The following is a 5,253-nucleotide window of genomic DNA, read 5'->3' as shown; positions in this document are numbered from 1 at the left end:
TCCATGTTTTGACCCTCTTCATCACCATTGTGAAGTTTTGGAGAAGAAACAGTAAGAAGCCTTCAGAATCAGATCTCACATATTGTTAAAACATGGATTCCTTTATTCTCCTTCTAGACTCCTTCTGTTTGTACATGGGTGTAGCAGCCTTAAGTGGACTAAATGCACAATGTAATTTTGAGCACATGACAGTGGGACCTTGTGATTTCTCACTTGCTTACAGCAACTTCAAAAAACATGTGTGAAGTTCTCAGGATTGCTGGGCTGGAATCCTGACTTGCAGCATCTGGAAGAGATCATGTCAAATAACAATCTGAACTTGTATACGGCCTTGAATGTAAACCAATGAAATAAGCTAAGATACTTCACAGCTGGATGACAAGTTGGAAAGAGAGAGAGTTGGGGTGGAGTCATTGCAACCTTACTTTCACATCAGTTTTTATGGTCAAGAGGGTTACGGTGGAAGTTCCTTAAAGTAAGACCAGTAATCAGGCAAAGGGAGGGAATATACAGCAGTTCCAAATTAAAATAACAGTGTGCCAGAGGGATTCACAAGGATCAATGGGTTTGTAGAAGCAGGGTGGGATATGGACACATTGTGCAATTATTGTAACCTGGACAGATGAAACAGCACAGTAGTATAGTGGTTAGCACAAATGCTTCACAGCTCCAGAGTCCCAGGTTCAAATCCCGGCTTGGGTCACTGTCTGTGTGGAGTCTGCACGTTCTCCCCGTGTGTGCGTGGGTTTCCTCCGGGTGCTCCGGTTTCCTCCCACAGTCCAAAGATGTGCAGGTTAGGTGGCTTGGCCATGCTAAATTGCCCTTAGGGTCCAAATTGCCCTTAGTGTTAGGTGGGGTAACTGGGTTATGGAGATAGGGTGGAGGTATGGGCTTGGGTAGGGTGCTCTTTCTAAGAGCCGGTGCAGACTCGATGGGCCGAATGGCCTCCTTCTGCACTGTAAATTCTATCTATGTAAACAAAGTAAGATTGGAAGGTTATTGTCATACAAGTAGTCTGGATAAAGAAGTCTGCAAACCTCTGCAATCTCATTTGAGTCTGAGAATAGCCTTTACATTCATAATTAAGGACCACAGTTCTGTTTTTGGCCTATCATGTCTCCTCTGATGTGTCCTCTTTATTGCTAATATTTTCCCATGGCTAATGGAAAAAAGGTTTTCTCCTCCCAATGAAAAAATAAATGCTTAGTTTTCCTCTTCCTAAATCAGGACTCCGGTTTTTGTCTTTTGTGTCAGGTATCTGGTCTACTATTGTTTGCCTGAGGTCTCTCTAGGTTTATAATACTCTACACTTCTTGGTCAATGATACCCATTGAGGATTGCTTTGGCAATTTTTCAGATTAGAGTTCAAGATGCAAAACCCACCAAAACTATTTTCTGTAAAAATGAAAAATCCTACGATCTATTTAAAATTTTGCTTCAAGGTCTTCAAAGTAGCTCCATTGCAAAAGTTCCTTGGTAACTCAGACATTAACCGTAAAGTCTATACAAGTCCAACTGCCCCTCTTCTGATTCTAGCAGTATGATACTCCTCTGTTATTAGAACTTTCTCACTGGGGTCAGTGACAATAAAGGTTTTGGCCTCCATCAACCTAGTGTTTTTCTTCCTTACAATTGGTGGAATGTTGCACAATAATAACATCATGTTTGCATCCTGGATAACAGCCTCTTATGTTCCTCTGATTGGATATCCCGTGAATATGAAATTAAGTAAATCCTTTTTACTTCATGAAGGCTACTGCATTTTTAGTTATTCATACAATATATATTTGGTACAATTTTGCTGGGCATTCCGACAAGCAGACACAACATGCGTTACAAATTAGCAGCAGCCTTTACAGATTACCATTGCTTCAGAATACTCCAATTTGCATGAATATATCACATGCTGTTATGTAATTACCTCTATTTTTGAACACATAAGAGTATGCCTGAGAATATACACTCATCAGGTTTCAGATATTTTCCTGACAAGAATTCTGACACCAGCACAAATCTTTGAGCCATCTCCAGATCTTCCTGTCATCTGTAAAAGGTAACACCATTCCCTGCAGAACACCATTTTTAATTTGTTTACATGCAGAGCAGCCACCATTAATGGCAACCTTCTGCCGATGAAAAGGCAATCAATTCCCTCGTCGACCCAGGATCTGCTCTCTGATCCCACAGGACCAAGGTTATCCTGCTCAACCATAGGTTGATCTATAGCTGTACCCCACCAATAGATTTGGCATTGAAATAAATTTAAGTGCGTAATGTTGCAGTACTTATCTACTAGTTTTGTCTTTCATTAACATGATGTGGGAATCGCTGACGAAGGCGGAATTTACTGCCCATTCCTTACTGTCATTGAGAAGGTAATGGTGAGTCAGGGCGGGTGATCCAGCTGCCCCAAGTGCTCTCGCAATGCTTGGAAGATTATGGTGCAAAGCCGTGTTTACTGGCTATAAACAAGGCCTTTGAAACCAAAGAGAACACACAGCTCTCCTGAAGATTGAGGGTATTTATTGCCGTGATGAAACAGAATTTTACCTGGGCTAGCGATGTGCTTACGTCTACAAAGCACAGAACAACACTGTCACTCCTGGAGGTAAACCAAACAAGACCCGTGTCATTTGGGGTAAAGTGACCTGTGCTCATGGAAACAGTGGCATGGTACATTCCAAGTTCAGCAGTAACCTGCCCACTAAGACGATTGGGCACAGGATTTGTGTGATGATGTACCCATCAAGGATTTAAAACCCAACTGTACATAAATTGCCAATAAAAAAAAGAAGGCAATGGTGTGTTGCCTTCTTCTTTTTAAAGTATGTTTATTAAGGTTTATATTTTGACAAAGAACACAACAAAACCACAAGAAGCAGCACAGCAAGCAAAAAAAAGGCTAAGCATAGATGGATACAGAGGGGGATATGAGAACAGCAGTATAACTATCTTAATGCTTAGACACAACTTGACGACAGTCGATCCTGCACCTCACCAACCACACCCAGGGCAGTACACCACCCCCATTTACTCTTAAAAAAAAATCACGCCAGCCCCAGCTGGGAAGACCCCCTGACTGAAGAGAAGAAGAAAGACCACTGGACTGGATCACGATTTATAACAGCACACTGCTCATCCAGATGAAGAGAAGAAGAAAAAAATCCCTACGGCAAGAATGCCCGAGCTGACCTAGGAATATAAGCCACTGCCACGCACTGCATGCCATCACAAGAAGGGTATTAGTAATCTTTATTAGTGTCACAAGTAGGCTTACATTAATACTGCAATGAAATTACTGAGAAAATCCCCTAGTCACCACACTCCGGCGCCTGTTCGGGTACACTGAGGGAGAATTCACCTAACAGTACGTCTTTCGAGACTTGTGGAAGGAAACCGGAGCACCCAGAGGAAACCCATGCAGACAAGGGGAGAATGTGCAGACTCCGCACACAGTGACCCAAGCCAGGAATCAAACCTGGGCTCCTGGCGCTGTGAAGCAACATGGCTATCCACTTGTGCTACCATGCCGCCCATGAAATCAGAGACTCAAACACTACTTCCACATGGAAAGCCCAACCACAGCGAGGAGATACTGAGGAGACCACCATATAAAACCACTTGGAGGAGGACACCTAACTTCCCCATCAAACCTACCCCCACACAAGGGAAGGGCTCTAACACTGCAGTCTCTCTCTCTCTCTTCAAAAACCAGTCAAGTGTTGATCAAACCCACCTCCGCATGCACCGCCACCCAATTCCTACTATTCTAATAGCTCTAAAAAAAACACTCAAACCTCAAGAAAAAGTCAGAAGAAACCCAGTTCTCCCCAGGATACACAATATGCCAGGCCCTCGAAGGAGGCAAGCACAAATTCTTAAATTCAAAATAACAAATAACAAAATTAAAACTTTAAAAGCTTTCTCAGTGAAGACTAAACTAACCCTATCACCCAAATCCACACCAACCAACCATCCGTCACCCTGCTATGGTTTCACTCATCCTCATTATAAATGCGATAAGGGGGATCCAATAAGCACTCCTGTTAGTGGGAGAGAGCTACTGGTCCTCGCATCAAACGGTTTATTTCGTCGGCGGGGAGATGGCGTCTGTTAAAGTCTCAGACCATCTCTCCACTTAACAAAAGAAAACATCCATTCTTATACATTTTTCAAAACAGCTACACAGCTCATTTCGGCTGGACCTTGTCCAATAATACTGATTATAGATTACATACATTAGTTATATATCTAATTAAATTTGACTTTACGTAAAGTGGGTTGGCCTCTTACTGGTCCCTGACTTCATGAAGAAGTCACTCATAACTAACTTAAAGTTATGTCTCCTGCCTGCACCTGGAGACCTTGGGCTGGTGATGATACATAATGCTCTTTGTCCTGTGGAGCTGTTATCACTCGCTGGTGAAGCACACCCATGTTTTAATCATTCTTGTCCCCCTGGCTAACTCTGCTGTCTGTAATTAAATGATGTTATTTACACCAGTTTGCATTAACCCAGTTAATGGTTGTTCAGGAATGTAGGTAGTTCAGCTAAAAGCCATTTTATGTCTTTATATTGCTAGCTCAGCTAACAGCCATTTTGTGTAACTTTTAATTGGATGTCTGTCCTTTCTGATATTAGTAATTCTTAGGTTATAAAATCACATGCATTGTTTATACACTATCTATTCCTACAAATTGCCTCTTATACAGGCATTTAAGCCAAAGGGTACCTTTTGTCCAAAAACCTTCTTTCTAAATCTGACTTCAACAACTCCCTTCCCATAATCACAAGGATTACAGCACATCATTTTTTAAAAAAAGAGTAATACTGTGCACAGACCATATTTCACATAACTGACTCAATGTGGGTTTTGCTAGAACAGGATAACAGGTGACTCTCACCCTAATTCTCACACCCCACATGCCCTTGCAGGAGAAAACACAACAACAGATAATCTACACCAGAATCACAAGGGAGTACCGTCCAGGATTATTGAAGTACCGCAGGATCATTACACCAAATATGTTGCTTGAAAAGGTCAAAGTCGACTTCCGGTGGCGGCCATTGGCTGAGAGGTCGCTTATTTGGTTGCTCCTACTCGTGTGGACTTTTGGGACCTTTTCTCCCGATTAATGGGGGATTTGACCGGTAAAATTGGAAATTGGTGAGGCAGGGAAGAGGAATCCCTCATCAGTTTATGGAGTCGTGGACCAGAAGTAGTCTGCAAAGAAGAGGGGGAGAATCGCGGG

At 42.4% G+C, this 5,253-nt stretch overlaps 1 pseudogene; it reads left to right on the top strand.

Moving 5' to 3' along the window:
- The first annotated feature begins 2,424 nt into the window (after window positions 1–2,424).
- On the top strand, window positions 2,425–2,780 carry LOC119968619 (annotated as a pseudogene).
- Window positions 2,781–5,253: the final 2,473 nt, after the last annotated feature.

The sequence above is a fragment of the Scyliorhinus canicula genome, chromosome 7, assembly GCF_902713615.1.
Source record: "Scyliorhinus canicula chromosome 7, sScyCan1.1, whole genome shotgun sequence".
Lineage (NCBI taxonomy): Eukaryota > Metazoa > Chordata > Chondrichthyes > Carcharhiniformes > Scyliorhinidae > Scyliorhinus > Scyliorhinus canicula.
The sequence above is the reverse complement of the archived record's forward strand: the minus strand, read 5'-3'. Positions and strand labels throughout refer to the sequence as shown.